This window comes from Terrapene carolina, unplaced genomic scaffold (assembly GCF_002925995.2).
Source record: "Terrapene carolina triunguis isolate 2854851 unplaced genomic scaffold, T_m_triunguis-2.0 Scaffold85, whole genome shotgun sequence".
In the NCBI taxonomy this organism is placed as follows: domain Eukaryota; kingdom Metazoa; phylum Chordata; order Testudines; family Emydidae; genus Terrapene; species Terrapene triunguis.
Genome location: NW_020664436.1, coordinates 61,706,283 through 61,718,987, shown reverse-complemented (window position 1 = coordinate 61,718,987; position 12,705 = coordinate 61,706,283).

The following is a 12,705-nucleotide window of genomic DNA, read 5'->3' as shown; positions in this document are numbered from 1 at the left end:
TTCGCAACTACCAACATCAACGCCTCCTTTAGATCTCGTCTAGGAGTTCTGTCCTTTAGTGGCACGATATCGAGGAGTTCTTTCCTTACAACACAGTCATCAGACACAGTGCGGACAAATACCGAGAATAAGGTTTATCCTGTGCATGGCGCGACTCATCCCAAGCGATGCTCAAATACTCACACTGCTGAAGTTGTGAGTGCAGTTGCGATTCAATGTCACTGTTCAGGTTGGAGATTCTGCGTTCTATTGTATGGTGTGAAAGCTGCAGGCCAGAAATTTTCTTCTGTAGATTCTCGTTTTCTGGTGACAGGATTGAAATCACATCAGTGAGGCACATTTTTATAGGCTCTCCTTCAGAGTAGGGCTTTTTCACATGGGCTACGTGCCAGGCCGCATAATAGGAGGCTAATGTTACAGTCTGCAATCAGTTGGCAAATCTGGTGAAGAACTGGGCTTGTACATCTGTTCATTTTTTCAAAGTTTTCAGTTTTAAAGTGCGGAGTTCAGAACCTTGTGGGAATTCTTGATCCATATGTACATGGCTAGAAGTGAAATGATGCTGCAAGTTTGAAGATTTGAACTGAGAGATACGCGTCTGGCAAAGAAGACCTTGGCCTTACCATTTACGTTCAATAAAAAAGTACTTATTCTCCCATTCCTGTTGGAAGCCTTGATTTTCATCTGTGTATTTTCTTTTCAGTTTGCACTTGCCTTCCATTGTTAGATGGTGTAAGAAAAATTCTGATTAAAAATTTCCACACCTGCTAGTCACTGTGTGCTTTATTCCAGGAGACATTGGTGCCGGCCAGGGGGTGCTGGACCCCTGGCTCTGTCCCAGGCTGTGACCCCCACTCAACCCCTTTCCCCAAGTCCCCACCCACACCTCCACCCCACTTCTTCCCTCCCCTCCTCCAAGTGAGGCATGTCCTCACTCCTCCTGCCCCCCGAGCTGCCTGCATGTCGCAACAGCTGATCGCAGCGAGCGGGAGGCACAGGGAGGGAGGAGGAGGCGCTGGGGGAGGAAGGGGTGAAGCTGTTCACTGCATCCTTTCTCCTCCCCCATTCCCCCCAGAGCCTCCTCAATGCCGTGAAACAGTTCATCGCGGCGGGCAGGAGGCACTAGTGTAGGAGCAGGTTTTTATAATTGTACTATGAGAATTAATGTATGATTTGATTTCATCCTGCCAGCCACCCCTTTTGAATAGCAGAAAGGAATGACCCTCTGGGACATTGGTAAAAATGCATCTGACAGACTGCCAGGGTCTGGACTGAACCTGGGCAGGGACAAACCAGAACAATCCTTATGACTGATTATGGTCACCCTTTTGTTTTAGGATAAGTTATAATGTCTACTATGGTTTCCTATATGTATTACAAATTAGGCACTCTAGTTAAATATACATTTCTTCGTTTGAGGTTTAGTAAGTAAGAGACAGGATCTTGTATTGTGTCTATGTTAAGCAGATTAGAGGAATGTTGAAGGCCTGGGCCTCAATGTGAATTGTTTTGGTTATGAAACTTAGCAAGGTTTAATTTACCGTGCCTTTTCTTGCTCAACATAAAAACTGCTGTATACCTTTGAAGGTCTCTGTAAAAGATTGTTTGTGTGAATGAGGAATTTATGCATCAGGAAAAGATAAGGTGTGAAGGCCATTGTCATAGCCAAATGGTCAAGGAAGAAGGAGTGGAGAGAATTAACGACACCATCAAATGCGCATCCATAATGAAGGAAGGGCAGATTGACGACCCTGAAGTAAGGCTGGCATCCCTAAGGACAATTGATTAAATAGAAACCAGGACAGGATGACCCTCTCAGAGGTGTATTGGAATGTTTACATCAAAAGATAGCACCAATTAAGAAGTAACCAGTCAGAAACTGACACAGCAAAATCCATAGACTTCAACAGAGAAAAAAGACTATAAGAACAGGGTGCTCTGCCATGGGATTTTGGGTTTGTCTTGCCACTACTCCAGAAGCATCAGATCGCGACCGACAGAGCCCGGCTCCCCTCTGCGACCAATCTGGCTTGCCACTTGATTGATCCAGACTCTGGACTGGTAACTATAAACATCAACTGGCAGGACTGGGTGCATGGTGTGTGTATGTGTGTGTGTAACTGACAAGCATATGCTAACTGCTGTATTCTCAATAAATGCGGCATTTTTGCCTTCTCCCCTATAAGATCCCGTGTGATTCTTATAACACTAGGGGAGGGGGGGGGGCTGCACGCCATGTCCTCACTCCTCCGTCCTTCCCCCCCAGAGCCTCCTGAATGCTGCAAAACAGCTGATCACAGCAGGCAGGAGGCATGGGGGAGAGAGAGGGGGCTGATAGGGCTGCCGGTGGGTGCTGAGCACCCACCATTTCCCCCCCAGAGTTGGCTCCTAGCAGGAGCCGCGTATTATCTTCTGAAGAGCCACATGCGGCTCCGGAGCCACAGGTTGGCCACCCCTGTGTTAGATAAAATATCTGCAGCTGACAAACTATGTTTCATTGGTGCCATCCTAAAACTTAACAGAGCTAAATATGGATCAGGGTCTGACGCTGCAGCCTTTTTCAGTGATGCTTTATTATATTGACATCATTTCCCACCAATCTGTTGGATGGGGGATAATGGGGAGTAGCAGTTTGATGTCTAAACCCAAACTTCACTGCATACTTCTTAAACTCATGGCCAATAAACTGAGTCCCATTGTCAGACATTACTATGTCTATTCAAAATAGATTTGATATGCACCATCACTTGTTGAACTGTAGTATCTTCAAGTAAAACTGCCTCAGAGAAGTGAGAATAATAGTCTAGGACAAGTACATAATTTTTTCCAGCAATGGTAAACAAGTCAATGCTTACATTGCTCCAGGGGGCTGATTTTTCTTGAGCCGCTGACATGGGCTCTTTTGCTTCATTTGGCCTGTATTTTTGGCACATGTGACAAATCTTAACAGCATCCTCAATGTCACTGTTCATTTGAGGCCAGTATAAAAATATCTCTGGCCCTTTGCTTAGATTTTGCAATCCCTAAATGACCTTCATGTATCCTTTAAAACATCTTTTTCTGTAATGCCTTAGGAATCACCATCCTGGTGCCTTTGAACAATGTTCCATCAAGTCTTGAGAGCTTCCTCATATTGATAATAAGGGCTCAAATATGCTGTCCCAGCAGCCTTGTGCTAATAGCCTTAATGACTCTCTTCAGGGTCTCATCCTGAGCAGTAGCTCTGGAAGATGTCCTTAAAATCTTCCTCAATTGTATTGGTCTCTTGGTCTCCAAAGAGTGCACTCTCTTGACAAGACCAAGAGCATAACACATTTTTAACCTAATATGTATGCTCTTTCCCCTGGTTCTATTACAAATTGTACCTTTTCCACTTTATTTACCCATATATCTAGTTTGCATATCCTTTAGTGGGGATAAGCTCACCATTGTAAACCCTGAGCTTTACCTGTTTACTTTTTAGTACCTGTGGCTTTTTGTTCAGTGTTAATAACAAGGTTTCTGGCAACATATTGACTTGTACACCACTGTCCAACTTAATTTGCTTTCAGGTTGATAGCCCAATTGTCTTCTGCTGCAACACTGTCCATTGCTCTTATTAAGAATTCATCTGAGCCATTGATTCTGCTGTTATCCTCTTTTTCCACATTGTGCGCTCTGCTCTCTGCATGCTTTTCTGCTGCTTGTTTCTTTTCTTGTGGTATTTTGGATTCTCTATCATAGATTCCAAGATTCCAAGGCCACAAGGGACCACTGCAACCCCCTAGCCTGACCTCCTGCATAACACAGGCCATGGAACTTCTCTGAAATAATTCCTGTCCGAGCACTGTCAATAAGCTTCATTCTGGACTGGGTGACTTCCTGTGCTTGAGAAATTCTAATTGCCTGGTCAAGGGTTAATTCTGGGTCTCCCAGTAATCTCTCTCTTGAGTTTTTTGTTTTGGATTCCAATCACATTCCGGTCTCTTATCAGGGACTTGGTTCGTTCCCCAAAATTGCAAGATTGGCTCTTTTGCCTGAGATCAGTCACAAACTTTTTTATAGCTTCACTTTCTTTTTGTTACCTCAGGTAAAAACATCTCTCTCATGTTTCATTTTTATGTGGAGTGTAGTATGGCTCAAATTTTTGTAGTACAATTTCACAGTTCTCCTCCTCTGCCTGAGTGAACCGAAAAGTGTTAAGCACGTTAAGTGTATCAGAACCTGCTATTGTCAGAAATAAGGCTACCTTTTGATTGTCTTCCTTTTCACTGGCACCCATTGCTTGTACATACAGAGTGAGGCACTGTTTAAATTACATATTTCCAGTGAGTTTGAGCGATGTTAGCTGCTCCATTCTTCCACTCATGTTATTTTCTTTAATTTCTATTTACTCCCAGTACCTTGTAGTGTTCAGTAATCACACTGGGCTCAAGGTGCTTGAAAGAGATCCTCTTTATTCAATGACACCATTGCCCAAATGCTTCTGCATAACAGAACATGAGCTTCTTCAGCACCCCTCCCCATGGCTTCTTGTCTGGGAAGCAAACCCACCTCAAGGTACAGTTTGCAAAACCACACCAGTGAAGAGTTTTATTACATAGTACACCTCTACCTCGATATAACGCTGCCCTCGGGAGCCAAAAAATCTTACCGCGTTATAGGTGAAACCGCATTATATTGAACTTGCTTTGATCCAGCGGAGTCCGGAGCACCCACCCGGAGCACTGCTTTACCGCGTTATATCTGAATTCGTGTTATATCAGGTGGCGTTATATCGAGGTAGCGGTGTACTTTGTGAGTTTTCTATCTGAGTAAATAAGAACATAAGACTATAAGAACGGCCATACTGGGTCGGACTAAAGGTCCATCTAGCCCAGTATCCTGTCTTCCGACAGTGGCCAATGCCAAGTGCTTCAGAGGGAATGAGCAGAACAGATAATCCCTAAATGAAACCCTGATCCAGACTCTGGGCATGGTGTCAGTCCTTCCCAGGCTGGAGACTCAGGCCAACAGTCTGCCTGGCACTACTCTCCTATGATGACCAAAAGGAGAGGCTGGTGAAATAGAAGATAGAGCAAAACATAGGGCAAGAATTTATAAGTGAAGGGACAAGAGAGGGGAGATCCAAAAAGGGGAAAGGTGGAGAGAGAGAGAAGACACTGAAGATATGTAGACAATGAAAGAGCGACTAAATCAGAAAAGAAAAAGTGAGAGAGAATTTTAGAGGAGAAAAAAAGCAACGGCAAACTGAAACTGAAACATTTTAAAGGGATGAAATGATCAATTTCAGCCTGGCTTTACACCAGTTTTTGTCAGGATAAAACCAGAGAAAGGACCTCTGAAGCAGAAAGTGTACTAAGGGACTCTTGGAAACCATCCAGAACTTCCATTCTGTTGGGGAACATTATACTAGGTGAATGCAATGAAAGAAATCAGAGGTGTTGGCTAGGAAGGGTACATGGCCAGGAGAGACGGGGAATGCAGTCATTCAGCATATGCTCAGCAGCCTTGCCAGTATGTCACCTGGAGAACCTTGGCTATAAACTAAAGCTGCCCACCCCCAGTAAAAATCATCATAATCAATAACAACAACAAAACCCAAGGGAAGGTGGTGAGTGTCTGCCTCCCCTTGGTGTGAATGCTTTTGGGGGTGCAGATTGCGAATCTGGTGAAGGGAGGTGTAAATTATACCTGCATTAAACTTGAATAATTCTGTTTTAGTTTGAAGGGGAAAAGGACACTATAAAGGCGTGATGGAAAGGAGCAGCAAGATATATTTTTTTAAAAAGCTAGAAAGAGTCAGAAGGAAGGAGGCAGAGTATGATTTATTTATTGATTTTAATAATGCTTGGTCTGGTTAAGATTTTAATTTTATCATTTAATGGTTGTTTGGCCATTTCATAAAAAAACAAAAATCTGTAAATGTTCCCAGCCTATGGACTCCCCTGGCCATGCCTGATACTCTGTGGATATTGTAAATCATCAGTTACTTTTTGAAATGGTGTCCTTGTGCTTCCCTCTTCCCAGTTTCCCCAACTCTCAAAATTCATTCTACTCCCCTGCACATATTAAAGGGACAAATACAGACAAGACTGTTTTATTGTACCCTGATTGACTGGGGCATTGCACTAACTTTATTATTTTATCCTGGCACCTTTTCAAAAGCCCACTCCTTGCATGGACTTTAAAAGGCTTTTAGGGTTAAAAGGGTGGTGGATTTTTTTGATCCTAATATCTGTTGGAAATATTCCACTCCCATCTGACTTTCCCAGCTCCTGTCCAATGCTTCTAGTCAGTGTTGCTGGATATTTATTTTTTAACTTGTTCAGAATTGTTGTTGCCTGTTCTATCATCCCTAACAGACTCTCCAACTGGAGGCCCTAAAAATCTTTTTAAGTCACTTGAAAGGTCTTAAATTTTTTAAAAACATTCCTATCTGAGCCCTCTGTGGTCTGACTCACTTTTGACACTAATAGTGATAATGGGCCACTTGTGCCTTGCTATCATCTGACTAGCTGCATAACTTTCAGCTGGTACAATCATTCACAGGTGGTGGTTCTCAGGGAATATAGTGCCACTGGTTGATTAATGGCAGCTGGGATATCAGTGTTCTGACCACACAATTGTGAATATTTGTCTTTTACTAAATGAAATGAAGGGCTTTCAGTCAGTGTTCTAACCCTGATTTTTTTTTATCCTAAACCAGGGATCGGCAACCTTTGGCATGTGGCCCATCAGGGAAATCGGCTGGCGGCCCGGGCTGTTTACCTGCAGCTTCCGCAGGTTCGGCCGGTCGCAGCTTTCACTGGCCGTGGTTCGCCGCTCCAGGCCAATGAGGGCTGCGGGAAGCGGTGCAGGCCAAGGGATGTGCTGGCCGCTGCTTCCCACAGCCCCCATTGGCCAGGGACAGCGAACCGCAGCCAGTGGAAGCTGCGATCGGCTGAACCTGCGGACGCTGCAGGTAAAAACTGTCCCGGCCTGCCAGCGGATTTCCCTGATGGGCCGCATGCAAAGGTTGCCGATCCCTGTCCTAAACATACTCCCTGGTTTGATTTAATTCATCAGTTTTTCTTTTAGCGCACTAAATGGGACAGAAAAAAATCCAAGCTAATCTTAACTGATTTGCAGTTTAACTAAACCTATATGATTTTAGGGTCCAGGTAAGAAAAATGGCTTTTTTATTGTCTGACTGTGGGCTTCAGTTTCCCCGACTGTAAAATGGTGGGGACTAATTTACTTGATAGTGAAATTGTGAGAGTTAATGTTTGAACATATTTTGACATTTTCAGATGAAAGGCCATTGAGAGGTACAAAGTTTTTGTTTGGTTTAAAAAAAACCAACAACATTCCTTTTCCAGGCTGCCTTGACTGGCTGCCTATCCCAAGACCCCTCTCAACAGCCATCTCTCTTGACCAATTCCTGTCCATTCCACCATTCTTCCAGCTGTCCTCTCCTTACCCAGAACACAGCTGGTTTCTAGCCCAGTTTTTTGCTATCTCCTCCATATACAGCTGGTTTCCTCCGAGACATCCACATTTAATGACAATCCTATTGCAACAATGACATCTGATGCTCTGCTCCATTGCCAATGCCTTGAGCTTGTAATATTCAATGCTTCCCTGAGTTCAAGGCATCTTAGAATGCTTTATACTCCTTCAGAAGCATCATGCAGTGTAGGATCACAGTGCAGAATTAAGATAATGACAGCAGGGGACTGGAGCAGCAGGTGGCACTAGAGCAGGATGATTTCTATTAAAGAGCAGACTCAGGGTATTATCCAAGGATGAGAAGGGAAAATAATTGGTTCAGGAGAAACTGGTTTCTTGGGAGAAGGGTCATGGCACGGGGGAACTGACTGAGAACTAGAGGAAGGAGTAATCAATTTTGGACCAATTATTATGGGACAGAGGTCTTGATGCATGCATAGGGTACCTGGGAGGCTGAGAGAAGGAGTGAACATGAGGTATTATTTGGAGATGTCAGTAAGAGAGTATGCATTTAAAAAAACAAACAAACCATAAAAATAGTTCAGCTAAAGGTCTAAGTTGGGAAGAGTGGTGGCAGGGACAGTTATCTAACCTTTTCATCATTTTACATTTAAAGAGTTGTCTATTTCTATTTTTAGAAATGTTGCCGTTGACTTTAGTGGGAGCAGGACTGGGCCCTACATTTGTTTTTCTGAATAAAGCCACAGATTGACTGTAAACATGTGAGGTAAATATCTGCATATTTCATCACCTTGACCGCCTTGACTGATGGGTCCTTCAGCCCTCATATAGATTGCACTGATCACAATACGTCTTCCATTCTTCCTTTATCCTGGCCTTGCTTCTCAATATTCGGCCATGCCTTTTCAGGATAAAATCTTCCCGTCTCTTTGGAGGTCGGCTGAGTGGTCGTTTCAGTTCCTGTGGGTACCACTCCGTGACAGCTACAGTCCATCTATTCATAGAATCATAGAATATCAGGGTTGGAAGAGACCTCAGGAGGTTATCTAGGCCAACCCCCTGCTTAAAGCAGGACCAACACCAACACCAACTAAATCATCCCAGCCAGGGCTTTTTCAAGCCGGGCCTTAAAAACCTCTAAGGAAAGAAATTCTATCACCTCCCTAGGTAACCCATTCCAGTGCTTCACTACCCTCCTACTGAAATAGTTTTTCCTAATATCCAACCTAGACCTCCCCCACTGCAACTTGAGACCATTACTCCTTGTTCTGTCATCTGCCACCACTGAGAACAGCTGAGCTCCATCCTCTATGGAACCCCACTTCAGGTAGTTGAAGGCTGCTATCAAATCCAGCCTCACTCTTCTCTTCTGCAGACTAAATAAGCCCAGTGCCTTCAGCCTCTTCTCATAAGCCATGTGCCCCAGCCCCCTGATCATTTTCGTTGCCCTCTGCTGGACTCTCTCCAATTTGTCCACATCCTTTCTGTAGTGGGGGGCCCAAAACTGGACACAATACTCCAGATGTGGTCTCACCAGTGTCGAATAGAGGGGAATAATCACTTCCCTCGATCTGGTGGCAATGCTCCTACTAATGGAGCCCCATATGCTGTTAGCCTTCTTGGCAATGAGGGTACACTGCTGACTCATATCCAGCTTCTCGTGCACTGTAATCCCCAGATCCTTTTCTGCAGAACTGCTGCTTAGCCAGCTGGTCCCCAGCCTGGAGCAGTGCATGAGATTCTTCTGTCCTAAGTACAGGACTCTGCACTTGTCCTTGTTGAACCTCATCAGATTTCTTTTAGCCCAATCCTCCACATTGTCAGTGAGACTAGTTATATGCCCAGCTCATCGCATTTTAATGTAGCTACTTTCAACAATTATGTCCTGCACTCCACACTAGTGTCTGATCACTTCACTGGGGACTTGGTCACGGATTGAAATCCCCAGAATTCTTCTTGCTATCGTTCTCTTCATGACAGACAGTTGTTGCTCCTCTATCTTTGTCAGCGCCCATGTTTCACTGCTGTGCAACATTGCCAGCAATACTGTTGAATTGAAGAGATTGGCACGTGTTGCCTTGTTGATTTTTCCTTGGAGGACATTCTTCATAGCATTCAATGCGCTCCAACCAGCTTTCTTTCTTTGCGAGAGTTTGCCTTTCTGACCTTCGTGGTGCATGTTAATTTCATGGCCCAAATAAATGTATTGTTCAACTTCTTCTATTTGTTCATTTCACAACAGTGCTTAAATATACATTTTCTTAGATATTACAATATCTAGTTTAATATACAGTGACCAGTATGTAGTGGGGTTATACAGTATTTAATTTGTCAAAAATTAATACCACAGTAAAACCTGTTCCATCATATCAAGATTGTTTTCTGGTTCATTACTGGCATCTGCCATTTTTCACAAGTGAATAAACAGTGGAATGACTTTCTTTCTCCAAACCTACCTGAAAGACAGCTGAGACAATGCAATAGAAGTTAATAGTTATCTGTACATGGACACAGAAGGACACATTTAAATTGCAGCAGAACTAGAACATTGCTCAGGTCATCTTGCTCTTAAAATCATCCATTAAATCCCAGATTTACTTCCTCTTTTCTGTGTATTCACCTTTTGTCTTCAGAAAGATAAGTGTGGCAGCAGTTCTTCTTCCCAGTGATGGGAATGAATTGATTTGGTTCATTAAAATCAGTATTTTTTATGGTGAGAGTGTTTCCAGATTCATAGCAAAGTAACCATGTGACATACAAGCAGCTATAAATGATCTATATTGCTTTTTAACTGGAATGGAATGAACGATAAATCCATCCTACCTGGTGTGCATGGAAAAATCATATTTCTCTAACAATTCTTGCTGATCTGATCTGTCCTGTGACTTGGATGACATGGAAAAGCCACTGCCCTTGAAAAAATGAAGAAGTTGCCTTTAAAGATTTTTATCAGGGGATGATATGATATCATGTGGTCTTTCCTGAAAACTTTCCATTGCCTCCTTTGGAAAGGTTTTCTGTCCCCTTCGTCCCCCTCTCTGCCCTCTGCTCTCAGTTGCGCCTCTATTTTCAACTTTCCAGCTGGAGGTTTGCTATCGCAGAGCACCGGTGACTAAAAAAATGTTATAGTCAGATGCATGACTGGGAATTTCAATGGGAAAACCTGCATAAAATACTACTCAAAAGTAACACTAACCACACACTTTGTAACACACTGGTTACAAAATCCCAAGAACTATGAATTTAAAGGAAAGAAGTTTAAGATTTTGGAACCCCCTAAATTCTTGAGACAAACCTGACCAAACTAAATAGGCCAAATTGTGCTCTCAAATTAATGGTCCATTCTTGACTGAATTTATTGGGAGTTGGACACATGTAACCGATAACAGAATGTGGCCCATTTTGTACCAGAAAAGGGGGGGCATTTGAAACAAAGTGGAGCCCTGAGATCCCAGTTCTGCTACATTACTACGGTTAAGAAGTACCTTACTCTGTCCAAAAGCAACAAAAAGTCCTGTCATGCGTCTGACGAAGTGGGTATTCACCCATGAAAGCTTTATGCTCCAATACGTCTGTTAGTCTATAAGGTGCCACAGGACTCTTCGTCGCTTTTTACAGATCCAGACTAACACTGCTACCCCTCTGATACTTACTCTGTCCAGTTTGAGATTACTTACTACAATAAGGAAATAATCAGCATGAGTAAGGGTGGTAGCACTGGGCCAATGGGTTGTGATCCGAAAATTGCACATGTGGATAGTGTTATGTGACCTCATGGTCACTTCTTAGGGCTTGTGTACATAGGGACATCCAGGAAAACCAATCCAAATTACATAAAGGTGTGAATTTAAATGGATTCGTTAAGCAGCATTATCCCTGTGTGGACACTGTTGTTCATAATTAAAATGTCTTTAATTTGGTTTAGTTTAATTCACTTCCAAACTGAATTAAACTAAACTAAGGTCACTTTAATTCTGAATGAAAGTGTTCACACACCATTTAATGTGGTTTAACTAATTCACTTTAAAGGTGTGAGTTTGTTTAATTTGGGTTAACTTTCCTGGATGTTCCCATACAGAAAAGCCTTCATGCTTTAGCACAGTCAAGTTGAGTCCCCAAGATAATGATTCAAGATGAGCAAACAACAGAACTACATCTATATGTTATTGGCAGAGAGGATAGATGACAGGTCCTCTCCTGCTGCTGGTGTTGTTATATTAAACCATTTTGCTTTCTCCCCAGGAAGAGTTACTCCCTCAGACAGGGGCTCTTCTCACCATCTGCAAGGGGCCACATCTTTTAAGAGCAGTTTGCGCCAGTGCCCAGAAACACCTACTCACCCAGCCACTACAGCAACTCTGTTACAGGAGCTTTACACATGAGTATTCCCGGATAGAAGTTTATTCCTCTGTGTAAAGTTACTCATATCTGTGAAGGCCTTAGATTCACTGTAAACTCTATTTAGATTATATGATCTTGAGGGCTGTGCTGTTGTCTTCATGCTTGCCTGTAAAGTGACTAGCAACAGTTAGTGCAATACACATAAATAATGATGATAATGGAAAATTCATAGGAAAAAATAAAGTGTGTACAGCTAAATAACTGGCTACTCCAATATCCTGTTCCAAACAGGATGGGTAGATATGGAAGCTGTATCTATGAATGGAAACTGCAGGGCTATATCCTGTGTCAGGTCACTTTATCATCCCTTATCCCTAGCTGGAAAGATGTTCCTTTTGTTTTTAAATAAGGATATTTAATTTATGCTGCCTATCAGTAGGGAACAGAGAACTTGACCTGATGCCCAAGAGAAACTAAGCACTAGGGAATCTGGGGCATAACCAGCTTTAAAAGAATATATCTATCTATATATACACACACACACACTGGATATAAAAGTAATAATATTAAAATTATATATGTTGAATAATTTTACATAATTATAAAGATAAAAAATAATTTGAAGGCCTATTGCTAGCCTAGTTAGACACCAAGTTTGATACTTCTGACTGAGTTTTACCCTGTCATTGCCTGTAATTGTCTTTAATGGAAGCTGGAGCTATTCTGGTGAAGGACTCATAAACAGTCAACTGGCCAATAGCTAATATTTCTCTATCATAACACCCATACAAGCTGGCAGAGACAATGAGTTCAGCTAAATGTTACCCATAGGAGAAAGACAAAAGTAACAGCAAAGAACACAGCTCCTCAAATAAACTATTTGCTTTGCAGGATCTCTCTAAAGAGATTTCAACTGTTTTTTGTTAAGTTTAT